This window comes from Gasterosteus aculeatus, chromosome 20, assembly GCF_964276395.1.
Source record: "Gasterosteus aculeatus chromosome 20, fGasAcu3.hap1.1, whole genome shotgun sequence".
NCBI classification, from domain to species: domain Eukaryota; kingdom Metazoa; phylum Chordata; class Actinopteri; order Perciformes; family Gasterosteidae; genus Gasterosteus; species Gasterosteus aculeatus.
Genome location: NC_135707.1, coordinates 13,763,586 through 13,791,441, shown reverse-complemented (window position 1 = coordinate 13,791,441; position 27,856 = coordinate 13,763,586). Strand labels below are relative to the sequence as shown.

The following is a 27,856-nucleotide window of genomic DNA, read 5'->3' as shown; positions in this document are numbered from 1 at the left end:
TTAGGCAAGGCAAGGCAATTTTATTTGCATAGTGCTTTTCATACACAAGGCAGACTCAAAGTGCTTCACATCATAACATTTCATACAATAAAGGGAAATAAAATGCAGGAATTAAAAGACAATTAAAAACAGCAAATAAAATTATAAATTAAAATCTTATTTAAATTGTTTAATTAAAGGCAGAGGTTAAAAGTGCAATGTAGATAAAATTTAGCAGAAGGCAAAGCTGAACATAAAAGTTTTCAGTCTTGTTTTAAACGTGGTCAGAGTTGGAGCTTTAGGAAAAAGCAATACAATAATCACCATACGTGATGCTTGGACTCACAGAAAGCAACAGAAATGTGATTAGGTTCAAGTCAGAGGCATTTCAGGAAAAATATTTTGACGACGATATTTGGAGGCAAGCTGCCAGGGCCACATTTGTGAGCAATACACTCACTAGGAGGAAGTTGCCTTAAGTTGCCAAAGTTTTTATGAGCTGTGTGTCATAGAGACGGGGCTGTGTAGATACTCTCTGTGTGATGACGAAAGAGCGCCGTCAACACAAAGGCAGTTGTCATGGTAATTTATATGGTCATAAATTTCACACACTGACTGGACAAAGGGGCATTTTGGGTCCTCTGCCAGCGGACTCTGTGACCAGTTTACTTTGTTGTGCTATGGAATATTTCAATAAAAGCTCAGTAGAAGAGAATGATTTGTCTGATAAAACAGAGTCTTGATGAATGATCAAAGTTGCAAAAAGTCCATTTATTGCTTGCAAGCAGGAGGTCAAATACACAGGCACGTATCACGGTGCTCTGTGGAAATGGCGTCTCCGAGCACTAAAGAAGCTGGGTTTTTATACACATGTGAAGAACATTCTCTGTGCCAGTTACGAGAAGCTGCAAAGCAGGTTGAGATAAGAATCCAGGTGAAGCTGAGGGCAGCACACACACACACACACACAAGATACTCCTCAGTGGCCGGTGCAAATCATAATTAATTGACATAAAAGTTAAACTTGGATCCAGAACTTTCGTACAGAATAAGATATCAACCAAGGCCATGAAGAGAAGTCCTTTGTTTTGAAGCTTCTATGAGATCGAGTCAACTGTCCTCCCTTCTCAGGACACAGCTGCAAACTAACATTTTGTATCATGCTGCTCTTTGCACATCAGGGTCAAATACAGGACACTTGAGACACGGCTTTAGCACAAAACAATGTTATAACATATTTTTACCATTACATTCCACTCTTTTGATTATTCTTTAATCACACATAATATTGCAAAAAAAATATATGTTTTTGTGAGACCATGTCTCGTGTTTAGCAAGCAAATGTAAACCACTCTTTAGATAGCTGATTACAAAATCACAAAAAGATACTTAGATAATGAAACTGAAGCAAGCAATAATATGAATAAAACCCTAGTGACACAAACGACTACTATGTGGAGGGGTCCTGGCCGTGTTCTTCTTCTTGTGTTGGTCCGCAGGTACACGTTGGGATGTAGAGTCTGCCAACCTTCTTTCTTGTGAGGCCTCCGCTTTGTAGACAGTCAACACAGATCACAATGCACTGTGTGTCTGTCGGCCAACTGCCCGTCCGTGGTCACTGGATCGGTGGTGTCGGTTGATTGACACTTGTTGTGGGGGTAGGGTCGCCTGAGCCCACTGATGGTACTGGAACCTTCTTGCAATGGGACGCGTGGACCCAAGTTGCCCTTTCAGCTACTTTGACAGCTGTTTGGGTGACAAGGAGAATCTGGAATGGTCCCTGCCAGCGTCGTGCTTTTCAGTTTTTTTCTCCTGAAGTCCTTCACCACCACAAAGTCACCAGGTTTCAGCTTGTGGAGTGGTCCTTCAGCTGGTTTTGGGAGGGCGGCTGCAACCTGTTGTCGTATGTTAGACAGAGCAGAAGAGAGTTGTGCACAATATTTTAACATTTCATGTTCGCATAATGCGGTTGAAGGGAGTGGTGCCGTCGGTGCCTCGGTTCCTACGTGAGGAGGAAAACCAAACAATATCTCAAAGGGACTCAGGTAGCTTCGTGTTCGTTTTCTCATGCGCATGTAGATCAACACTAGAGGCAGGGCTTTTGTCCAGGGCAGACCTGTGTCTGCACAGCATTTTGTCAATTTGGTTTTGAGTGTGCCATTTTCTCGTTCCACAGCCCCTCCACTGGCTGGATGGTATGCACAGTGTGTTTTTAAATCAATACCCAGGTATGCGCCTAATTCTGTAATGGCCTGGTTGACAAAATGAGAACCATTGTCACTTGATATTTTAGAAGGAATGCCCCATCGAGGAATGATTTCAGAAATTAGGGCCTTGGCTACTGTTGTAGTGGTTTGTTTGCTTGATGGAAAAACTTCAACCCACTTGGAAAACATGTCCACCATCACTGGACAGTGTTTCTTACCTTCAGATGAAGACAACTCCACAAAATCCATCATAATGTGCTCAAACGGCCGGGTTGGTGGTGGGTGTGCAGCCTGGCTGGACACGCCCACGGGCCCGCCTACATTGTGAGTAGAACAGGTGACACATGCAGAACAAAATTTTTGTGCATATGCTGTGAACCCTTTTGTAAACCACGTCTCATTAAGTGCACGTAACATTCCCCCTTTTGACACATGGTCTAACCCATGAGTCAACTTAGCATAATGAGCAAAATAGTGTTTAGGTAAACAATGGTAAATGGTAAATGGCCTGTACTTGTATAGCGCTTTTCTAGTCTTCTGACCACTCAAAGCGCTTTAACACTACATGACATCATTCACCCATTCACACCCATTCATACACTGATGACAGGAGAACCATACACAGTGACACCTGCCATCAGTAACTACCATTCACACACTGTAGTCGCAGCTACAGGAGCAATGGTGGGTTAAGTGTCTTGCCCAAGGACACAACGACATGCGGGTTAGCCGGGCCTGGGATCGAACCCACAACCCTCTGATTGGAGGACGACCGTGCTCCCCACTCACCCACAGTCGTAAACACGACTTGCCGTCGGGTCCAGTCCAGATACCGTTGGTGTAAACACAGCCAGATGTGGACCAAAGCCGTCTTTCATCAGGGGTAGAGCGTGACTGCATCGCTGTAAGAGAGGAGGGAACTGACTCCTCAGAGCACATGAGAGCACAGGTAGTGGGAAGCGGAAGCAGAGCAGCAGCTTTTGCAGCCGAGTCTGCTCGAGCATCATATATACATCATCCGTATTGGACGTGTGGGCAGCACATTTACAGACAGCAATAGCTGTGGGTAGCAAGATGGATTCCAACAGTTCAGCAATGAGAGTGTGATGTAGGATGGGCTTACCGTCCGATTTAAGGAAGTTCCTGTGTTTCCACAGCACCACAAAATCATGTACTACACCAAACGCATAGCGAGAGTCAGTGTGAACTGTGACTGTTTTACCCTTAGCCAGTTTACAGCCCTCGGTCAGAGCGATGAGCTCGGCTGCCTGGGCTGAGAGGTGACATGGCAGAGGACCTGAACACAGCACACCAGAGTCAGAAACAACAGCAAAACCAACACGATTTTCACCAGACTGAGGATCGCGGGAGGCGGATCCATCCACATACATTACCATGTCGCTGTTAGTTAGTGGAGTGTCCACTAGGTCAGGGCGAGGAGTCCACTGAGCTTGGAGCCAAACAGTTGTGGTCCTCCCCATCCCCAGGAATAGGAAGTAATGATGCAGGGTTAAGGTTAGTAAAACGTTTATAGTGACATTCGGCATGTTCAGGAGACACGTGTGGTAACGCAAATAGCGAGCCGCAGAGAGGTGAGATGATTTCTGTTCGAGGAGAATCAAAGAAACCGCGTGCGGAACGAGCAGAGTGAGCGGTGCGTAACCCACTATGTCACGTGAGGCAGTGAGCGCCTTTTCAGCCGCTGCCACAGCGCGCAAACATTGTGGCAGTCCTGCAGCGACAGGGTCGAGTTTTGCGGAGAAATACGCAACAGTGTACACAGTGAGTTCTGTGAAACCCTGTAGAGGCGGAGTGCAGAACGAGCGGATCGATTGTCTCCTCCCAGTCAGTGACAGATTCACACTGAGCCACAAATGGTCCCAAATCCCTCCATTGGTCAAGGCGTCCTTTAGACAGTGAGACATGGGGATAGGAGCCGGGAACTTGAAACAGTTCTTTCTGTGTGGGAGACAGAGAAACAGACACAGCAGATTTACAAGTTGACCAGTACAAAGTAGAACAGGCAATTGCATCATTGAGGGGCCTCAAAAAAGGTCTCTTCAAAAGAGCCGTCTGGACCCTCTGAGACACATGTTGTGCAATGCAGGTGTGCAGGGTTCATACGTCTGCATGAGGAGAAACCCGTGCTCCACCAGCCTGGCTCAGCCTCCGAGCATCATCGATCGGGATCCACCACTGATGCACAAAAAGAGGATTAGAGGGAGCCTTTTGCACCATTTGGAGTGCGGATCTACGCCTAACCACTTTAAGGCCGTCTGGAGATGACGTCAAACAAATACCACATGTACACATCAAGTCTCTGCCCATCAGATTTATGGGACAGAGTGACGAGAGTAACAAAGAATGTTTTACTTTTATGTCAGGGTTTAGGTCAGTCTCGTCAGAGTGTACTCTCGTCATAGGTGCAGTAAATTTTTCTGTCACAGTCAAACCAGAAGCCCCTTGAGAATATACATACCGCCCACTCATTTTTTTGATTTGGAAAAGGTTTTTCTTGAATTACTGAATGAGTAGCTCCGGAGTCTACTAAAAACACCAATTCTTTCCCTTCCACAATTACTCTTGTAGTTGGCATATCGTTGTATGCATCTGATGAAAACATAGCATACGTGAGTGGTGGTGGTGTGGATGTATTCTGTTGCTCTAAGTGAGAAATGATGCTGAGCAAAACAGCATGTTGTTCTGTAGTGTGCGTGCGAGGAAGCAGGTCTTCATTGCAGCATTGTGTGTGTGTGTGTGTGTGTGTGTGTGGTGTGTTTCACTTCCCTGTTTTAGGCAGCAGTAGTCATCCCTTCACACGTGCAATCTCCATCCCACACACACCGTCAGTCTGAAGTGCCGAATTGTTGACCCCCTCTGTCAGTCCCGGAGTGGCGCTGTCGTCCATGTGGCTGACGTACCTGGTTTGAACGGGAGGGGCAGTCTTTGTACCAATGTCCTGTTTTGCCACAGAGGAAGCATTCATCGGGTTGCACTTCTCGTGGGGCCCCTCCTTGAAAACGCCCTCTTCTCCCATGATTTATTCCATACGCTCGTCCTCTCTGTTGGTCCCTCCCATAAGATTTTCCGGATGGGTGGGGGTCTCGTCCTCCTTCACTTCTGTGAGCCTTGCATCTTCCAGACCCACGACAGAGTGTTCAGTGGCAGTTTTGACGTCTGGCAGAAGTCCGTTCATGAAGGCGTTCTTGAGATGAGTTTCCCACACAGTCATGTTGGTTATGTCTGTGGGCTCCTCGAGGCCGCTGTGAATCTGAAAGGCAGCCACAAGACGCTGATAGTAAAATGTTACATCTTCGGCTTTACCTTGTTTTGTGCTGTTGATGAGGGCCATGTTTACTGGGAAGGCCGCAACCACAGCAGCACAGATGGCTGTTATGTCTTTGCATAACGTCAGGAACTCTTTTCCAAAAGCCACGCCATTTTTTATGGTGGGCAGATGGGAGGCAGGTAGTCCACCCTGTGGCCCTGGAACTTGAAACATGGGGGCTTGAATATAAGACCCGTCCAGTTTACTGTCCATGGTGGTGTTAGGACTAAGAAAATCCACAATTCTGCCGGCTGTGCCCCTCCAGGGGGATGGGTCGTGGATTGACCATGCAGAGTCCGGGGTGGACTGAGCTGTGGGGTCAGGTCTGAATGGGTTGAGGGGTGAGCATGATTTGACGTCTGCACCTCCCTGGTCTCCCAGCCGGGTTTGACTGCGTGTTACAGGTCTTCCAACCGTAGGATCGGGGTTGTACGGTGGTGGTGATTGTTGGACTGGAGGTGGTGCAGGAATTTGACAACACGTGTTCAGGAGAGGACCGCCTGCCCCTGTCAGGGATGGATACAGTGGAGAAGACACACATGGATTATTCTGTGTTTCAATGTCAGGTTTTTCAGTTTTTAAACACGTCATTTTCTTCATCATTCGTTTTCTCTCCCTGCATTCACATTCCATTTCCCATTGTGCCAGACATGTCTGGTTTTTTTTTTTAACCTTTCTTCCAAATCCCCTCTTAACATTTTAAGTTTAGCGGCACTCAACGAGCCGTTTTCTGGGAACCCAAACTCTTTTGTCCAGTATGGGAGACACTCTGTACATGTTTTCCCGTATTTCTGCTGCATCATTGCCACAATCGGACCCGACGTTCTGTGTGTTTTGCGGACTGGCCACCCATCTTTTACTGGTGGACCCTACCGGTTTACTTATTACAATACAGTCGTCACCGTAAGGCTTAGTTTCTTTACTCAAGGCAGAACTTTGCCAAAAACCCCACTCAAAACTCACGCTTCGATTTTGCCATGATCTTGTTCTAAAGGTAATTCAGTAGAACTCACGTTTGGTTAACAAAAACAGTGATATCGTTTTACCTGCTTCAGCATAAAATTCACGGAGGCTATTTACACGGTCTTATTCCACAGGTGGAATTCACGTTTGTTCAATAGCAACGGTCTTATTTTACCCGGGTAGTCAAGCAATCTTCGTTACGATCTCGGAGAATTTGTTCCGAGTGAAATCGTACACGATCCTATCTACCTTCGCATAAAATATTGCATTAGAAATATCCCGGAATCATGTACTCAAAAAAATATTTTAAAATTATTATAAGAACAAAAAACACCCAAAATGTTAAAAAATAATTGTATTCCCCAGACTATAACAACCACTTGATCAGTCATCCGTCTCGTTATGTTCAACTCTTACTGTTACTTTATAATCGGAATTTCAATTTAGAAATTAATTCTTTTTCGCTGGATACACGTGACGTCAATCAGGACTCCTCTGGTTTCCGCCGGTCCTTTCTCTCTTGTCTAAGGAGGTATGAGGCAGGATCATCAGTTGGTAATCCTGGAAAAGGCCTTTTCCCCGGACGGTCCCCTGGAGCCTGACGGACGGTCAGTGAATCCTGTTCGTGACGCCAAATTGTTATGGAATATTTCAATAAAAGCTCGGTAGAAGAGAATGATTTGTCTGATAAAACAGAGTCTTGATGAATGATCAAAGTTGCAAAAAGTCCATTTATTGCTTGCAAGCAGGAGGTCAAATACACAGGCACGTATCACGGTGCTCTGTGGAAATGGCGTCTCCGAACACTAAAGAAGCTGAGTTTTTATACACATGTGAAGAACATTCTCTGTGCCAGTTACGAGAAGCTGCAAAGCAGGTTGAGATAAGAATCCAGGTGAAGCTGAGGGCAGCACACACACACACACACACAAGATACTCCTCAGTGGCCGGTGCAAATCATAATTAATTGACATAAAAGTAAAACTTGGATCCATAACTTTCGTACAGAATAAGATATCAACCAAGGCCATGAAGAGAAGTCCTTTGTTTTGAAGCTTCTATGAGATCGAGTCAACTGTCCTCCCTTCTCAGGACACAGCTGCAAACTAACATTTTGTATCATGCTGCTCTTTGCACATCAGGGTCAAATACAGGACACTTGAGACACGGCTTTAGCACAAAACAATGTTATAACATATTTTTACCATTACATTCCACTCTTTTGATTATTCTTTAATCACACATAATATTGCAAAAAAAAATATGTTTTTGTGAGACCATGTCTCGTGTTTAGCAAGCAAATGTAAACCACTCTTTAGATAGCTGATTACAAAATCACAAAAAGATACTTAGATAATGAAACTGAAGCAAGCAATAATATGAATAAAACCCTAGTGACACAAACGACTACTATGTGGAGGGGTCCTGGCCGTGTTCTTCTTCTTGTGTTGGTCCGCAGGTACACGTTGGGATGTGGAGTCTGCCAACCTTCTTTCTTGTGAGGCCTCCGCTTTGTAGACAGTCAACACAGATCACAATGCACTGTGTGTCTGTCGGCCAACTGCTCGTCCGTGGTCACTGGATCGGTGGTGTCAGTTGATTGACACTTGTTGTGGAGGTAGGGTCGCCTGAGCCCACTGATGGTACTGGAACCTTCTTGCAATGGGACGCGTGGACCCTCTTGTTCCCCTCTCAGCTACTTTGACAGCTGTTTGGGTGACAAGGAGGATCTGGAATGGTCCCTGCCAGCGTCGTGCTTTTCAGTTTTTTTCTCCTGAAATCTTTCACCACCACAAAGTCACCAGGTTTCAGCTTGTGGAGTGGTGCTTCAGCTGGTTTTGGGAGGGCGGCTGCAATCTGTTGTCGTATGTTAGACAGAGCAGAAGAGAGTTGTGCACAATATTTTAACATTTCATGTTCGCATAATGCGGTTGAAGGGAGTGGTGCCGTCGGTGCCTCGGTTCCTACGTGAGGAGGAAAACCAAACAATATCTCAAAGGGACTCAGGTAGCTTCGTGTTCGTTTTCTCATGCGCATGTAGATCAACACTAGAGGCAGGGCTTTTGTCCAGGGCAGACCTGTGTCTGCACAGCATTTTGCCAATTTGGTTTTGAGTGTGCCATTTTCTCGTTCCACAGCCCCTCCACTGGCTGGATGGTATGCACAGTGTGTTTTTAAATCAATACCCAGGTATGCGCCTAATTCTGTAATGGCCTGGTTGACAAAATGAGAACCATTGTCACTTGATATTTTAGAAGGAATGCCCCATCGAGGAATGATTTCAGAAATTAGGGCCTTGGCTACTGTTGTAGTGGTTTGTTTGCTTGATGGAAAAACTTCAACCCACTTGGAAAACATGTCCACCATCACTGGACAGTGTTTCTTACCTTCAGATGAAGACAACTCCACAAAATCCATCATAATGTGCTCAAACGGCCGGTTGGTGGTGGGTGTGCAGCCTGGCTGGACACGCCCACGGGCCCGCCTACATTGTGAGTAGAACAGGTGACACATGCAGAACAAACTTTTTGTGCATATGCTGTGAACCCTTTTGTAAACCACTTCTCATTAAGTGCGCGTAACATTCCCCCTTTTGACACATGGTCTAACCCATGAGTCAACTTAGCATAATGAGCAAAATAGTGTTTAGGTAAACACGACTTGCCGTCGGGTCCAGTCCAGATACCGTTGGTGTAAACACAGCCAGATGTGGACCAAAGCCGTCTTTCATCAGGGGTAGAGCGTGACTGCATCGCTGTAAGAGAGGAGGGAACTGACTCCTCAGAGCACATGAGAGCACAGGTAGTGGGAAGCGGAAGCAGAGCAGCAGCTTTTGCAGCCGAGTCTGCTCGAGCATCATATATACATCATCCGTATTGGACGTGTGGGCTGCACATTTACAGACAGCAATAGCTGTGGGTAGCAAGATGGATTCCAACAGTTCAGCAATGAGAGTGTGATGTAGGATGGGCTTACCGTCCGATTTAAGGAAGTTCCTGTGTTTCCACAGCACCACAAAATCATGTACTACACCAAACGCATAGCGAGAGTCAGTGTGAACTGTGACTGTTTTACCCTTAGTCAGTTTACAGCCCTCGGTCAGAGCGATGAGCTCGGCTGCCTGGGCTGAGAGGTGACATGGCAGAGGACCTGAACACAGCACACCAGAGTCAGAAACAACAGCAAAACCAACACGATTTTCACCAGACTGAGGATCGCGGGAGGCGGATCCATCCACATACATTACCATGTCGCTGTTAGTTAGTGGAGTGTCCACTAGGTCAGGGCGAGGAGTCCACTGAGCTTGGAGCCAAACAGTTGTGGTCCTCCCCATCCCCAGGAATAGGAAGTAATGATGCAGGGTTAAGGTTAGTAAAACGTTTATAGTGACATTCGGCATGTCCAGGAGACACGTGTGGTAACGCAAATAGCGAGCCGCAGAGAGGTGAGATGATTTCTGTTCGAGGAGAATCAAAGAAACCGCGTGCGGAACGAGCAGAGTGAGTGGTGCGTAACCCACTATGTCACGTGAGGCAGTGAGCGCCTTTTCAGCCGCTGCCACAGCGCGCAAACATTGTGGCAGTCCTGCAGCGACAGGGTCGAGTTTTGCGGAGAAATACGCAACAGTGTACACAGTGAGTTCTGTGAAACCCTGTAGAGGCGGAGCGCAGAACGAGCGGATCGATTGTCTCCTCCCAGTCAGTGAGAGATTCTCACTGAGCCACAAATGGTCCCAAATCCCTCCATTGGTCAAGGCGTCCTTTAGACAGTGAGACATGGGGATAGGAGCCGGGAACTTGAAACAGTTCTTTCTGTGTGGGAGACAGAGAAACAGACACAGCAGATTTACAAGTTGACCAGTACAAAGTAGAACAGGCAATTGCATCATTGAGGGGCCTCAAAAAAGGTCTCTTCAAAAGAGCCGTCTGGACCCTCTGAGACACATGTTGTGCAATGCAGGTGTGCAGGGTTCATACGTCTGCATGAGGAGAAACCCGTGCTCCACCAGCCTGGCTCAGTCTCCGAGCATCATCGATCGGGATCCACCACTGATGCACAAAAAGAGGATTAGAGGGAGCCTTTTGCACCATTTGGAGTGCGGATCTACGCCTAACCACTTTAAGGCCGTCTGGAGATGACGTCAAACAAATACCACATGTACACATCAAGTCTCTGCCCATCAGATTTATGGGACAGAGTGACGAGAGTAACAAAGAATGTTTTACTTTTATGTCAGGGTTTAGGTCAGTCTCGTCAGAGTGTACTCTCGTCATAGGTGCAGTAAATTTTTCTGTCACAGTCAAACCAGAAGCCCCTTGAGAATATACATACCGCCCACTCATTTTTTTGATTTGGAAAAGGTTTTTCTTAAATTACTGAATGAGTAGCTCCGGAGTCTACTAAAAACACCAATTCTTTCCCTTCCACAATTACTCTTGTAGTTGGCATATCGTTGTATGCATCTGATGAAAACATAGCATACGTGAGTGGTGGTGGTGTGGATGTATTCTGTTGGTGTTGCTCTAAGTGAGAAATGATGCTGAGCAAAACAGCATGTTGTTCTGTAGTGTGCGTGCGAGGAAGCAGGTCTTCATTGCAGCATTGTGTGTGTGTGTGTGTGTGTGGTGTGTTTCACTTCCCTGTTTTGGAGAGGCAGCAGCAGTCATCCCTTCACACGTGCAATCTCCATCCCACACACACCGTCAGTCTGAAGTGCCGAATTGTTGACCCCCTCTGTCAGTCCCGGAGTGGCGCTGTCGTCCATGTGGCTGACGTACCTGGTTTGAACGGGAGGGGCAGTCTTTGTACCAATGTCCTGTTTTGCCACAGAGGAAGCATTCATCGGGTTGCACTTCTCGTGGGGCCCCTCCTTGAAAACGCCCTCTTCTCCCATGATTTATTCCATACGCTCGTCCTCTCTGTTGGTCCCTCCCATAAGATTTTCCGGATGGGTGGGGGTCTCGTCCTCCTTCACTTCTGTGAGCCTTGCATCTTCCAGACCCACGACAGAGTGTTCAGTGGCAGTTTTGACGTCTGGCAGAAGTCCGTTCATGAAGGCGTTCTTGAGATGAGTTTCCCACACAGTCATGTTGGTTATGTCTGTGGGCTCCTCGAGGCCGCTGTGAATCTGAAAGGCAGCCACAAGACGCTGATAGTAAAATGTTACATCTTCGGCTTTACCTTGTTTTGTGCTGTTGATGAGTGCCATGTTGACTGGGAAGGCCGCAACCACAGCAGCACAGATGGCTGTTATGTCTTTGCATAACGTCAGGAACTCTTTTCCAAAAGCCACGCCATTTTTTATGGTGGGCAGATGGGAGGGAGGTAGTCCACCCTGTGGCCCTGGAACTTGAAACATGGGGGCTTGAATATAAGACCCGTCCAGTTTACTGTCCATGGTGGTGTTAGGACTAAGAAAATCCACAATTCTGCCGGCTGTGCCCCTCCAGGGGGATGGGTCGTGGATTGACCATGCAGAGTCCGGGGTGGACTGAGCTGTGGGGTCAGGTCTGAATGGGTTGAGGGGTGAGCATGATTTGACGTCTGCACCTCCCTGGTCTCCCAGCCGGGTTTGACTGCGTGTTACAGGTCTTCCAACCGTAGGATCGGGGTTGTACGGTGGTGGTGATTGTTGGACTGGAGGTGGTGCAGGAATTTGACAACACGTGTTCAGGAGAGGACCGCCTGCCCCTGTCAGGGATGGATACAGTGGAGAAGACACACATGGATTATTCTGTGTTTCAATGTCAGGTTTTTCAGTTTTTAAACACGTCATTTTCTTCATCATTCGTTTTCTCTCCCTGCATTCACATTTCATTTCCCATTGTGCCAGACATGTCTGGTTTTTTTTTTAACCTTTCTTCCAAATCCCCTCTTAACATTTTAAGTTTAGCGGCACTCAACGAGCCGTTTTCTGGCAACCCAAACTCTTTTGTCCAGTATGGGAGACACTCTGTACATGTTTTCCTGTATTTCTGCTGCATCATTGCCACAATCGGACCCGACGTTCTGTGTGTTTTGCGGACTGGCCACCCATCTTTTACTGGTGGACCCTACCGGTTTACTTATTACAATACAGTCGTCACCGTAAGGCTTAGTTTCTTTACTCAAGGCAGAACTTTGCCAAAAACCCCACTCAAAACTCACGCTTCGATTTTGCCACGATCTTGTTCTAAAGGTAATTCAGTAGAACTCACATTTGGTTAACAAAAACAGTGATATCGTTTTGAATGTTTTTCAGTGTAAAACTCACGCTTCGATATTGCCACGATCTTATTCTAAAGGTAATTCAGTAGAACTCACGTTTGGTTAACAAAAACAGTGATATCGTTTTACCTGCTTCAGCATAAAATTCACGGAGGCTATTTACACGGTCTTATTCCACAGGTGGAATTCACGTTTGTTCAATAGCAACGGTCTTATTTTACCCGGGTAGTCAAGCAATCTTCGTTACGATCTCGGAGAATTTGTTCCGAGTGAAATTGTACACGATCCTATCTACCTTCGCATAAAATATTGCATTAGAAATATCCCGGAATCATGTACTCAAAAAAATATTTAAAAATTATTATAAGAACAAAAAACACCCAAAATGTTAAAAAATAATTGTATTCCCCAGACTATAACAACCACTTGATCAGTCATCCGTCTTGTTATGTTCAACTCTTACTGTTACTTTATAATCGGAATTTCAATTTAGAAATTAATTCTTTTTCGCTGGATACACGTGACGTCAATCAGGACTCCTCTGGTTTCCGCCGGTCCTTTCTCTCTTGTCTAAGGAGGTATGAGGCAGGATCATCAGTTGGTAATCCTGGAAAAGGCCTTTTCCCCGGACGGTCCCCTGGAGCCTGACGGACGGTCAGTGAATCCTGTTCGTGACGCCAAATTGTTATGGAATATTTCAATAAAAGCTCGGTAGAAGAGAATGATTTGTCTGATAAAACAGAGTCTTGATGAATGATCAAAGTTGCAAAAAGTCCAATTTATTGCTTGCAAGCAGGAGGTCAAATACACAGGCACGTATCACGGTGCTCTGTGGAAATGGCGTCTCCGAGCACTAAAGAAGCTGGGTTTTTATACACATGTGAAGAACATTCTCTGTGCCAGTTACGAGAAGCTGCAAAGCAGGTTGAGATAAGAATCCAGGTGAAGCTGAGGGCAGCACACACACACACACAAGATACTCCTCAGTGGCCGGTGCAAATCATAATTAATTGACATAAAAGTAAAACTTGGATCCAGAACTTTCGTACAGAATAAGATATCAACCAAGGCCATGAAGAGAAGTCCTTTGTTTTGAAGCTTCTATGAGATCGAGTCAACTGTCCTCCCTTCTCAGGACACAGCTGCAAACTAACATTTTGTATCATGCTGCTCTTTGCACATCAGGGTCAAATACAGGACACTTGAGACACGGCTTTAGCACAAAACAATGTTATAACATATTTTTACCATTACATTCCACTCTTTTGATTATTCTTTAATCACACATAATATTGCAAAAAAAATATATGTTTTTGTGAGACCATGTCTCGTGTTTAGCAAGCAAATGTAAACCACTCTTTAGATAGCTGATTACAAAATCACAAAAAGATACTTAGATAATGAAACTGAAGCAAGCAATAATATGAATAAAACCCTAGTGACACAAACGACTACTATGTGGAGGGGTCCTGGCCGTGTTCTTCTTCTTGTGTTGGTCCGCAGGTACATGTTGGGATGTGGAGTCTGCCAACCTTCTTTCTTGTGAGGCCTCCGCGTTGTAGACAGTCAACACAGATCACAATGCACTGTGTGTCTGTCGGCCAACTGCCCGTCCGTGGTCACTGGATCGGTGGTGTCAGTTGATTGACACTTGTTGTGGAGGTAGGGTCGCCTGAGCCCACTCATGGTACTGGAACCTTCTTGCAATGGGACGCGTGGACCCTCTTGTTCCCCTCTCAGCTACTTTGACAGCTGTTTGGGTGACAAGGAGGATCTGGAATGGTCCCTGCCAGCGTCATGCTTTTCAGTTTTTTTCTCCTGAAGTCCTTCACCACCACAAAGTCACCAGGTTTCAGCTTGTGGAGTGGGCCTTCAGCTGGTTTTGGGAGGGCGGCTGCAATCTGTTGTCGTATGTTAGACAGAGCAGAAGAGAGTTGTGCACAATATTTTAACATTTCATGTTCGCATAATGCGGTTGAAGGGAGTGGTGCCGTCGGTGCCTCGGTTCCTACGTGAGGAGGAAAACCAAACAATATCTCAAAGGGACTCAGGTAGCTTCGTGTTCGTTTTCTCATGCGCATGTAGATCAACACTAGAGGCAGGGCTTTTGTCCAGGGCAGACCTGTGTCTGCACAGCATTTTGTCAATTTGGTTTTGAGTGTGCCATTTTCTCGTTCCACAGCCCCTCCACTGGCTGGATGGTATGCACAGTGTGTTTTTAAATCAATACCCAGGTATGCGCCTAATTCTGTAATGGCCTGGTTGACAAAATGAGAACCATTGTCACTTGATATTTTAGAAGGAATGCCCCATCGAGGAATGATTTCAGAAATTAGGGCCTTGGCTACTGTTGTAGTGGTTTGTTTGCTTGATGGAAAAACTTCAACCCACTTGGAAAACATGTCCACCATCACTGGACAGTGTTTCTTACCTTCAGATGAAGACAACTCCACAAAATCCATCATAATGTGCTCAAACGGCCCGTTGGTGGTGGGTGTGCAGCCTGGCTGGACACGCCCACGGGCCCGCCTACATTGTGAGTAGAACAGGTGACACATGCAGAACAAAATTTTTGTGCATATGCTGTGAAACCTTTTGTAAACCACGTCTCATTAAGTGCGCGTAACATTCCCCCTTTTGACACATGGTCTAACCCATGAGTCAACTTAGCATAATGAGCAAAATAGTGTTTAGGTAAACACGACTTGCCGTCGGGTCCAGTCCGGAGACCGTTGGTGTAAACACAGCCAGATGTGGACCAAAGCCGTCTTTCATCAGGGGTAGAGCGTGACTGCATCGCTGTAAGAGAGGAGGGAACTGACTCCTCAGAGCACATGAGAGCACAGGTAGTGGGAAGCGGAAGCAGAGCAGCAGCTTTTGCAGCCGAGTCTGCTCGAGCATCATATATACATCATCCGTATTGGACGTGTGGGCTGCACATTTACAGACAGCAATAGCTGTGGGTAGCAAGATGGATTCCAACAGTTCAGCAATGAGAGTGTGATGTAGGATGGGCTTACCGTCCGATTTAAGGAAGTTCCTGTGTTTCCACAGCACCACAAAATCATGTACTACACCAAACGCATAGCGAGAGTCAGTGTGAACTGTGACTGTTTTACCCTTAGTCAGTTTACAGCCCTCGGTCAGAGCGATGAGCTCGGCTGCCTGGGCTGAGAGGTGACATGGCAGAGGACCTGAACACAGCACACCAGAGTCAGAAACAACAGCAAAACCAACACGATTTTCACCAGACTGAGGATCGCGGGAGGCGGATCCATCCACATACATTACCATGTCGCTGTTAGTTAGTGGAGTGTCCACTAGGTCAGGGCGAGGAGTCCACTGAGCTTGGAGCCAAACAGTTGTGGTCCTCCCCATCCCCAGGAATAGGAAGTAATGATGCAGGGTTAAGGTTAGTAAAACGTTTATAGTGACATTCGGCATGTCCAGGAGACACGTGTGGTAACGCAAATAGCGAGCCGCAGAGAGGTGAGATGATTTCTGTTCGAGGAGAATCAAAGAAACCGCGTGCGGAACGAGCAGAGTGAGTGGTGCGTAACCCACTATGTCACGTGAGGCAGTGAGCGCCTTTTCAGCCGCTGCCACAGCGCGCAAACATTGTGGCAGTCCTGCAGCGACAGGGTCGAGTTTTGCGGAGAAATACGCAACAGTGTACACAGTGAGTTCTGTGAAACCCTGTAGAGGCGGAGCGCAGAACGAGCGGATCGATTGTCTCCTCCCAGTCAGTGAGAGATTCTCACTGAGCCACAAATGGTCCCAAATCCCTCCATTGGTCAAGGCGTCCTTTAGACAGTGAGACATGGGGATAGGAGCCGGGAACTTGAAACAGTTCTTTCTGTGTGGGAGACAGAGAAACAGACACAGCAGATTTACAAGTTGACCAGTACAAAGTAGAACAGGCAATTGCATCATTGAGGGGCCTCAAAAAAGGTCTCTTCAAAAGAGCCGTCTGGACCCTCTGAGACACATGTTGTGCAATGCAGGTGTGCAGGGTTCATACGTCTGCATGAGGAGAAACCCGTGCTCCACCAGCCTGGCTCAGCCTCCGAGCATCATCGATCGGGATCCACCACTGATGCACAAAAAGAGGATTAGAGGGAGCCTTTTGCACCATTTGGAGTGCGGATCTACGCCTAACCACTTTAAGGCCGTCTGGAGATGACGTCAAACAAATACCACATGTACACATCAAGTCTCTGCCCATCAGATTTATGGGACAGAGTGACGAGAGTAACAAAGAATGTTTTACTTTTATGTCAGGGTTTAGGTCAGTCTCGTCAGAGTGTACTCTCGTCATAGGTGCAGTAAATTTTTCTGTCACAGTCAAACCAGAAGCCCCTTGAGAATATACATACCGCCCACTCATTTTTTTGATTTGGAAAAGGTTTTTCTTAAATTACTGAATGAGTAGCTCCGGAGTCTACTAAAAACACCAATTCTTTCCCTTCCACAATTACTCTTGTAGTTGGCATATCGTTGTATGCATCTGATGAAAACATAGCATACGTGAGTGGTGGTGGTGTGGATGTATTCTGTTGGTGTTGCTCTAAGTGAGAAATGATGCTGAGCAAAACAGCATGTTGTTCTGCAGTGTGCGTGCGAGGAAGCAGGTCTTCATTGCAGCATTGTGTGTGTGTGTGTGTGTGTGGTGTGTTTCACTTCCCTGTTTTGGAGAGGCAGCAGCAGTCATCCCTTCACACGTGCAATCTCCATCCCACACACACCGTCAGTCTGAAGTGCCGAATTGTTGACCCCCTCTGTCAGTCCCGGAGTGGCGCTGTCGTCCATGTGGCTGACGTACCTGGTTTGAACGGGAGGGGCAGTCTTTGTACCAATGTCCTGTTTTGCCACAGAGGAAGCATTCATCGGGTTGCACTTCTCGTGGGGCCCCTCCTTGAAAACGCCCTCTTCTCCCATGATTTATTCCATACGCTCGTCCTCTCTGTTGGTCCCTCCCATAAGATTTTCCGGATGGGTGGGGGTCTCGTCCTCCTTCACTTCTGTGAGCCTTGCATCTTCCAGACCCACGACAGAGTGTTCAGTGGCAGTTTTGACGTCTGGCAGAAGCCCGTTCATGAAGGCGTTCTTGAGATGAGTTTCCCACACAGTCATGTTGGTTATGTCTGTGGGCTCCTCGAGGCCGCTGTGAATCTGAAAGGCAGCCACAAGACGCTGATAGTAAAATGTTACATCTTCGGCTTTACCTTGTTTTGTGCTGTTGATGAGTGCCATGTTGACTGGGAAGGCCGCAACCACAGCAGCACAGATGGCTGTTATGTCTTTGCATAACGTCAGGAACTCTTTTCCAAAAGCCACGCCATTTTTTATGGTGGGCAGATGGGAGGGAGGTAGTCCACCCTGTGGCCCTGGAACTTGAAACATGGGGGCTTGAATATAAGACCCGTCCAGTTTACTGTCCATGGTGGTGTTAGGACTAAGAAAATCCACAATTCTGCCGGCTGTGCCCCTCCAGGGGGATGGGTCGTGGATTGACCATGCAGAGTCCGGGGTGGACTGAGCTGTGGGGTCAGGTCTGAATGGGTTGAGGGGTGAGCATGATTTGACGTCTGCACCTCCCTGGTCTCCCAGCCGGGTTTGACTGCGTGTTACAGGTCTTCCAACCGTAGGATCGGGGTTGTACGGTGGTGGTGATTGTTGGACTGGAGGTGGTGCAGGAATTTGACAACACGTGTTCAGGAGAGGACCGCCTGCCCCTGTCAGGGATGGATACAGTGGAGAAGACACACATGGATTATTCTGTGTTTCAATGTCAGGTTTTTCAGTTTTTAAACACGTCATTTTCTTCATCATTCGTTTTCTCTCCCTGCATTCACATTTCATTTCCCATTGTGCCAGACATGTCTGGTTTTTTTTTTAACCTTTCTTCCAAATCCCCTCTTAACATTTTAAGTTTAGCGGCACTCAACGAGCCGTTTTCTGGCAACCCAAACTCTTTTGTCCAGTATGGGAGACACTCTGTACATGTTTTCCTGTATTTCTGCTGCATCATTGCCACAATCGGACCCGACGTTCTGTGTGTTTTGCGGACTGGCCACCCATCTTTTACTGGTGGACCCTACCGGTTTACTTATTACAATACAGTCGTCACCGTAAGGCTTAGTTTCTTTACTCAAGGCAGAACTTTGCCAAAAACCCCACTCAAAACTCACGCTTCGATTTTGCCACGATCTTGTTCTAAAGGTAATTCAGTAGAACTCACGTTTGGTTAACAAAAACAGTGATATCGTTTTGAATGTTTTTCAGTGTAAAACTCACGCTTCGATATTGCCACGATCTTATTCTAAAGGTAATTCAGTAGAACTCACGTTTGGTTAACAAAAACAGTGATATCGTTTTACCTGCTTCAGCATAAAATTCACGGAGGCTATTTACACGGTCTTATTCCACAGGTGGAATTCACGTTTGTTCAATAGCAACGGTCTTATTTTACCCGGGTAGTCAAGCAATCTTCGTTACGATCTCGGAGAATTTGTTCCGAGTGAAATTGTACACGATCCTATCTACCTTCGCATAAAATATTGCATTAGAAATATCCCGGAATCATGTACTCAAAAAAATATTTAAAAATTATTATAAGAACAAAAAACACCCAAAATGTTAAAAAATAATTGTATTCCCCAGACTATAACAACCACTTGATCAGTCATCCGTCTTGTTATGTTCAACTCTTACTGTTACTTTATAATCGGAATTTCAATTTAGAAATTAATTCTTTTTCGCTGGATACACGTGACGTCAATCAGGACTCCTCTGGTTTCCGCCGGTCCTTTCTCTCTTGTCTAAGGAGGTATGAGGCAGGATCATCAGTTGGTAATCCTGGAAAAGGCCTTTTCCCCGGACGGTCCCCTGGAGCCTGACGGACGGTCAGTGAATCCTGTTCGTGACGCCAAATTGTTATGGAATATTTCAATAAAAGCTCGGTAGAAGAGAATGATTTGTCTGATAAAACAGAGTCTTGATGAATGATCAAAGTTGCAAAAAGTCCAATTTATTGCTTGCAAGCAGGAGGTCAAATACACAGGCACGTATCACGGTGCTCTGTGGAAATGGCGTCTCCGAGCACTAAAGAAGCTGGGTTTTTATACACATGTGAAGAACATTCTCTGTGCCAGTTACGAGAAGCTGCAAAGCAGGTTGAGATAAGAATCCAGGTGAAGCTGAGGGCAGCACACACACACACACAAGATACTCCTCAGTGGCCGGTGCAAATCATAATTAATTGACATAAAAGTAAAACTTGGATCCAGAACTTTCGTACAGAATAAGATATCAACCAAGGCCATGAAGAGAAGTCCTTTGTTTTGAAGCTTCTATGAGATCGAGTCAACTGTCCTCCCTTCTCAGGACACAGCTGCAAACTAACATTTTGTATCATGCTGCTCTTTGCACATCAGGGTCAAATACAGGACACTTGAGACACGGCTTTAGCACAAAACAATGTTATAACATATTTTTACCATTACATTCCACTCTTTTGATTATTCTTTAATCACACATAATATTGCAAAAAAAATATATGTTTTTGTGAGACCATGTCTCGTGTTTAGCAAGCAAATGTAAACCACTCTTTAGATAGCTGATTACAAAATCACAAAAAGATACTTAGATAATGAAACTGAAGCAAGCAATAATATGAATAAAACCCTAGTGACACAAACGACTACTATGTGGAGGGGTCCTGGCCGTGTTCTTCTTCTTGTGTTGGTCCGCAGGTACATGTTGGGATGTGGAGTCTGCCAACCTTCTTTCTTGTGAGGCCTCCGCGTTGTAGACAGTCAACACAGATCACAATGCACTGTGTGTCTGTCGGCCAACTGCCCGTCCGTGGTCACTGGATCGGTGGTGTCAGTTGATTGACACTTGTTGTGGAGGTAGGGTCGCCTGAGCCCACTCATGGTACTGGAACCTTCTTGCAATGGGACGCGTGGACCCTCTTGTTCCCCTCTCAGCTACTTTGACAGCTGTTTGGGTGACAAGGAGGATCTGGAATGGTCCCTGCCAGCGTCGTGCTTTTCAGTTTTTTTCTCCTGAAGTCCTTCACCACCACAAAGTCACCAGGTTTCAGCTTGTGGAGTGGTCCTTCAGCTGGTTTTGGGAGGGCGGCTGCAATCTGTTGTCGTATGTTAGACAGAGCAGAAGAGAGTTGTGCACAATATTTTAACATTTCATGTTCGCATAATGCGGTTGAAGGGAGTGGTGCCGTCGGTGCCTCGGTTCCTACGTGAGGAGGAAAACCAAACAATATCTCAAAGGGACTCAGGTAGCTTCGTGTTCGTTTTCTCATGCGCATGTAGATCAACACTAGAGGCAGGGCTTTTGTCCAGGGCAGACCTGTGTCTGCACAGCATTTTGTCAATTTGGTTTTGAGTGTGCCATTTTCTCGTTCCACAGCCCCTCCACTGGCTGGATGGTATGCACAGTGTGTTTTTAAATCAATACCCAGGTATGCGCCTAATTCTGTAATGGCCTGGTTGACAAAATGAGAACCATTGTCACTTGATATTTTAGAAGGAATGCCCCATCGAGGAATGATTTCAGAAATTAGGGCCTTGGCTACTGTTGTAGTGGTTTGTTTGCTTGATGGAAAAACTTCAACCCACTTGGAAAACATGTCCACCATCACTGGACAGTGTTTCTTACCTTCAGATGAAGACAACTCCACAAAATCCATCATAATGTGCTCAAACGGCCCGTTGGTGGTGGGTGTGCAGCCTGGCTGGACACGCCCACGGGCCCGCCTACATTGTGAGTAGAACAGGTGACACATGCAGAACAAAATTTTTGTGCATATGCTGTGAAACCTTTTGTAAACCACGTCTCATTAAGTGCGCGTAACATTCCCCCTTTTGACACATGGTCTAACCCATGAGTCAACTTAGCATAATGAGCAAAATAGTGTTTAGGTAAACACGACTTGCCGTCGGGTCCAGTCCGGAGACCGTTGGTGTAAACACAGCCAGATGTGGACCAAAGCCGTCTTTCATCAGGGGTAGAGCGTGACTGCATCGCTGTAAGAGAGGAGGGAACTGACTCCTCAGAGCACATGAGAGCACAGGTAGTGGGAAGCGGAAGCAGAGCAGCAGCTTTTGCAGCCGAGTCTGCTCGAGCATCATATATACATCATCCGTATTGGACGTGTGGGCTGCACATTTACAGACAGCAATACCTGTGGGTAGCAAGATGGATTCCAACAGTTCAGCAATGAGAGTGTGGTGTAGGATGGGCTTACCATCCGATTTAAGGAAGTTCCTGTGTTTCCACAGCACCACAAAATCATGTACTACACCAAACGCATAGCGAGAGTCAGTGTGAACTGTGACTGTTTTACCCTTAGTCAGTTTACAGGCCTCGGTCAGAGCGATGAGCTCGGCTGCCTGGGCTGAGAGGTGACATGGCAGAGGACCTGAACACAGCACACCAGAGTCAGAAACAACAGCAAAACCAACACGATTTTCACCAGACTGAGGATCGCGGGAGGCGGATCCATCCACATACATTACCATGTCGCTGTTAGTTAGTGGAGTGTCCACTAGGTCAGGGCGAGGAGTGCACTGAGCTTGGAGCCAAACAGTTGTGGTCCTCCCCATCCCCAGGAATAGGAAGTAATGATGCAGGGTTAATGTTAGTACAACGTTTATAGTGACATTCGGCATGTCCAGGAGACACGTGTGGTAACGCAAATAGCGAGTCGCAGAGAGGTGAGATGATTTCTGTTCGGGGAGAATCAAAGAAACCGCGTGCGAAACGAGCAGAGTGAGCGGTGCGTAACCCACTATGTCACGTGAGGCAGTGAGCGCGTTTTCAGCCACGGCGCGCAAACATTGTGGCAGTCCTGCAGCGACAGGGTTTTGCGGAGAAATACGCAACAATGTACACAGTGAGTTCTGTGAAACCCTGCGCTCCGCCGAACGAGCGGATCGATTGTCTCCTCCCAGTCAGTGACAGATTCACACTGAGCCACAAATGGTCCCAAATCCCTCCATTGGTCAAGGCGTCCTTTAGACAGTGAGACATGGGGATAGGAGCCGGGAACTTGAAACAGTTCTTTCTGTGTGGGAGACAGAGAAACAGACACACCAGATTTACAAGTTGACCAGTACAAAGTAGAACAGGCAATTGCATCATTGAGGGCCTCAAAAAATGTCTCTTCAAAAGAGCCGCCTGGACCCTCTGAGACACATGTTGTGCAATGCAGGTGTGCAGGGTTCATACGTCTGCATGAGGAGAAACCCGTGCTTCACCAGCCTGGCTCAGCCTCCGAGCATCATCGATCGGGATCCACCACTGATACACAAAAAGAGGATTAGAGGGAGCCTTTTGCACCATTTGGAGTGCGGATCTACGCCTAACCACTTTAAGGCCGTCTGGAGATGACGTCAAACAAATGACGACCATTTCGGCGCAAGGACAGCGAAGAGTCGAGATCTAGTTGAGTGTTTTGCTCTCAGTGAGGGAGGGACGAGTAGTTTTGCAGATGCAGAGCGGAGAGTGCGGGTTGGGATGTCGGGTTTGACCATGTCCTGGATGTAAGCTGGACCCGATCCATTCACAGCATGGTACGTGAGCACCAATGTTTTGAACTGGATGCGGGCGGCCACCGGTAGCCAGTGAAGAGAGCGGAGGAGTGGAGTAGTGTGGGAGAATTTAGGAAGGTTAAAGACCAGTCGAGCTGCTGCATTCTGAATGAGCTGCAGAGGTCGAATGGCGGTGGCAGGGAGACCAGCCAGGAGGGAGTTGCAGTAGTCAAGTCATCAAGTCTCTGCCCATCAGATTTATGGGACAGAGTGACGAGAGTAACAAAGAATGTTTTACTTTTATGTCAGGGTTTAGGTCAGTCTCGTCAGAGTGTACACTCGTCATAGGTGCAGTAAATTTTTCTGTCACAGTCAAACCAGAAGCCCCTTGAGAAATATACATACCGCCCACTAATTTTTTGATTTGGAAAATGTTTTTCTTGAATTACTGAATGAGTAGCTCCGGAGTCTACTAAAAACACCAATTCTTTCTCTTCCACAATTACTCTTGTAGTTGGCATATCGTTGTATGCATCTGATGAAAACATAGCATACGTGAGTGGTGGTGGTGTGGATGTATTCTGTTGCTCTAAGTGAGAAATGATGCTGAGCAAAACAGCATGTTGTTCTGTAGTGTGCGTGCGAGGAAGCAGGTCTTCATTGCAGCATTGTGTGTGTGTGTGTGTGTGTGTGTGTGGTGTGTTTCACTTCCCTGTTTTAGGCAGCAGTAGTCATCCCTTCACACGTGCAATCTCCATCCCACACACACCGTCAGTCTGAAGTGCCGAATTGTTGACCCCCTCTGTCAGTCCCGGAGTGGCGCTGTCGTCCATGTGGCTGACGTACCTGGTTTGAACGGGAGGGGCAGTCTTTGTACCAATGTCCTGTTTTGCCACAGAGGAAGCATTCATCGGGTTGCACTTCTCGTGGGGCCCCTCCTTGAAAACGCCCTCTTCTCCCATGATTTATTCCATACGCTCGTCCTCTCTGTTGGTCCCTCCCATAAGAATTTCCAGATGGGTGGGGGTCTCGTCCTCCTTCACTTCTGTGAGCCTTGCATCTTCCAGACCCACGACAGAGTGTTCAGTGGCAGTTTTGACGTCTGGCAGAAGCCCGTTCATGAAGGCGTTCTTGAGATGAGTTTCCCACACAGTCATGTTGGTTATGTCTGTGGGCTCCTCGAGGCCGCTGTGAATCTGAAAGGCAGCCACAAGACGCTGATAGTAAAATGTTACATCTTCGGCTTTACCTTGTTTCGTGCTGTTGATGAGGGCCATGTTTACTGGGAAGGCCGCAACCACAGCAGCACAGATGGCTGTTATGTCTTTGCATAACGTCAGGAACTCTTTTCCAAAAGCCACGCCATTTTTTATGGTGGGCAGATGGGAGGGAGGTAGTCCACCCTGTGGCCTTGGAACTTGAAACATGGGGGCTTGAATATAAGACCCATCCAGTTTACTGCCCATGGTGGTGTTAGGACTAAGAAAATCCACAATTCTGCCGGCTGTGCCCCTCCAGGGGGATGGGTCGTGGATTGACCATGCAGAGTCCGGGGTGGACTGAGCTGTGGGGTCAGGTCTGAATGGGTTGAGGGGTGAGCATGATTTGACGTCTGCACCTCCCTGGTCTCCCAGCCGGGTTTGACTGCGTGTTACAGGTCTGCCAACCGTAGGATCGGGGTTGTACGGTGGTGGTGATTGTTGGACTGGAGGTGGTGCAGGAATTTGACAACACGTGTTCAGGAGAGGACCGCCTGCCCCTGTCAGGGATGGATACAGTGGAGAAGACACACATGGATTATTCTGTGTTTCAATGTCAGGTTTTTCAGTTTTTAAACACGTCATTTTCTTCATCATTCGTTTTCTCTCCCTGCATTCACATTTCATTTCCCATTGTGCCAGACATGTCTGGTTTTTCTCTATTATTTCCAAGTCTTTAACTTTGACCTCTTTACCACTTTTCAATTTTTTTTTTTTTTTTAACCTTTCTTCCAAATCCCCTCTTAACATTTTAAGTTTAGCGGCACTCAACGAGCCGTTTTCTGGCAACCCAAACTCTTTTGTCCAGTATGGGAGACACTCTGTACATGTTTTCCTGTATTTCTGCTGCATCATTGCCACAATCGGACCCGACGTTCTGTGTGTTTTGCGGACTGGCCACCCATCTTTTACTGGTGGACCCTACCGGTTTACTTATTACAATACAGTCGTCACCGTAAGGCTTAGTTTCTTTACTCAAGGAAAAACTTTGCAAAAACCCCACTCAAAACTCACGCTTCGATTTTGCCACGATCTTGTTCTAAAGGTAATTCAGTAGAACTCACGTTTGGTTAACAAAAACAGTGATATCGTTTTGAATGTTTTTCAGTGTAAAACTCACGCTTCGATATTGCCATGATCTTATTCTAAAGGTAATTCAGTAGAACTCACGTTTGGTTAACAATAACAGTGATATCGTTTTACCTGTTTCAGCATAAAATTCACGGAGGCTATTTACACGGTCTTATTCCACAGGTGGAATTCACGTTTGTTCAATAGCAACGGTCTTATTTTACCCGGGTAGTCAAGCAATCTTCGTTACGATCTCGGAGAATTTGTTCCGAGTGAAATCGTACACGATCCTATCTACCTTCGCATAAAATATTGCATTAGAAATATCCCGGAATCATGTACTCAAAAAAATATTTAAAAATTATTATAAGAACAAAAAACACCCAAAATGTTAAAAAAAAATTGTATTCCCCAGACTATAACAACCACTTGATCAGTCATCCGTCTCCGTTATGTTCAACTCTTACTGTTACTTTATAATCGGAATTTCAACTTAGAAATTAATTCTTTTTCGCTGGATACACGTGACGTCAATCAGGACTCCTCTGGTTTCCGCCGGTCCTTTCTCTCTTGTCTAAGGAGGTATGAGGCAGGATCATCAGTTGGTAATCCTGGAAAAGGCCTTTTCCCCGGACGGTCCCCTGGAGCCTGACGGACGGTCAGTGAATCCTGTTCGTGACGCCAAATTGTTATGGAATATTTCAATAAAAGCTCGGTAGAAGAGAATGATTTGTCTGATAAAACAGAGTCTTGATGAATGATCAAAGTTGCAAAAAGTCCATTTATTGCTTGCAAGCAGGAGGTCAAATACACAGGCACGTATCACGGTGCTCTGTGGAAATGGCGTCTCCGAGCACTAAAGACGCTGAGTTTTTATACACATGTGAAGAACATTCTCTGTGCCAGTTACGAGAAGCTGCAAAGCAGGTTGAGATAAGAATCCAGGTGAAGCTGAGGGCAGCACACACACACACACAAGATACTCCTCAGTGGCCGGTGCAAATCATAATTAATTGACATAAAAGTAAAACTTGAATCCAGAACTTTCGTACAGAATAAGATATCAACCAAGGCCATGAAGAGAAGTCCTTTGTTTTGAAGCCTCTATGAGATCGAGTCAACCATCCTCCCTTCTCAGGGCACAGCTGCAAACTAACATTTTTTTATCATGCTGCTCTTTGCACATCAGGGTCAAATACAGGACACTTGAGACACGGCTTTAGCACAAAACAATGTTATAACATATTTTTACCATTACATTTGTTTGACCAAAGAGCTTGAGTGTCTGAAATCACAGTATTTAAGAGTATCTGTTTCAGGGGACCTTTACTCGAAAGATCAGAGGAGAAATGGAGCGAACCTTCATTTACCTCATCAACACTGTGTGGAAGTGTTTCACACACTACTCCTGTTGCCACTGAAGAACGCCGGGGATCTGCTGGAAGGATCTGAATGAGCAAAGGCGGTTCTATGCAGTGTTTGTCACGGAGCAGCAGCTGCCGCATGAAGCCCCAAATGGCATAATTCCTCTGGTTTTATTGTGCTGAAGAAAACGCCTCATTGTTGGATATAAACTCGTATAATAAAACTAAAAAACAAAGAGCGTAAGCCAGGAATGGTGGTAAAAACCTCACATTATTTATAAATGAAAAACATTCGCTTAGATTTAATCCGTTTTAGAGGCAAAAACGTTAATTCATATTTTATTTTCACCGAGGCAAACTAAGATAAAGTAGTTTGTGATCACCGTCAGAAGAAGATTAGACGCGTTTCAGTCCTGAGTGTCTGTAAGGTTTGTCCCGAGGACTCACCCTGAGGGCGGTTTGGAGGACTCGGTCATCGCAGTGATTCCGATCCGAAGAGATGAACGCGAACCGGGCTGCGTGGTTCCGCTGCTGCTCCTAGACCCGCTGGATGTCCATTATCACCTGCGACGGAAGACACAACAAACTGACATTTATTCTGCTGACGGGGAGGGTTTCTAACAAAAATGTACCTCCAAAACAACATTTTGACAAGGACGAAACAACTTTGTATTTTCTATTGCCAACAAGTCCAACAGTGGGCAGAGATGACACGAGTCCACGCAAAAAACTAAGACACAATTCTCGATACAATGTTCAGTGTTTTAGGTCCAACTCACTCAAGTGAAACTGTCTCACTGAGTCATTATCTTGGACGGAGTTACTTGTCAAATCCACTTGTTATAATCTTCGCAGTCCCTGCGACTGACTTTCCCTCCAGCATCGTCACTACAATTTAATCACTGGATCAGACCTCCGGTGT

The 27,856-nt window shown here is 46.3% G+C and overlaps 2 protein-coding genes and 1 long non-coding RNA gene across 13 annotated transcripts in view; 2 read left to right on the top strand and 1 right to left on the bottom strand.

Moving 5' to 3' along the window:
• The window catches only part of LOC120811215 (C-C chemokine receptor type 1-like), a 49,228-nt gene that overhangs the window by 16,937 nt on the left and 4,435 nt on the right, over positions 1–27,856 (top strand). The window lies entirely within an intron of this gene.
• Positions 1–27,856, top strand: part of LOC120811214 (C-C chemokine receptor type 1-like) — a 33,008-nt gene that overhangs the window by 717 nt on the left and 4,435 nt on the right. The window lies entirely within an intron of this gene.
• Positions 730–27,856, bottom strand: LOC120823085 (uncharacterized). 11 transcript variants are annotated; one of them, XR_013453523.1, is made up of 4 exons: positions 27,714–27,856; positions 27,382–27,498; positions 26,941–27,005; positions 730–24,999 (listed from the first exon to the last, which is right to left on the bottom strand). It is a non-coding gene; the product is annotated as an uncharacterized LOC120823085 (long non-coding RNA). The 11 variants fall into 11 exon arrangements; XR_013453522.1 differs by having other exon boundaries at positions 26,941–27,018; positions 27,714–27,854; XR_013453524.1 differs by having other exon boundaries at positions 26,941–27,008; positions 27,714–27,854.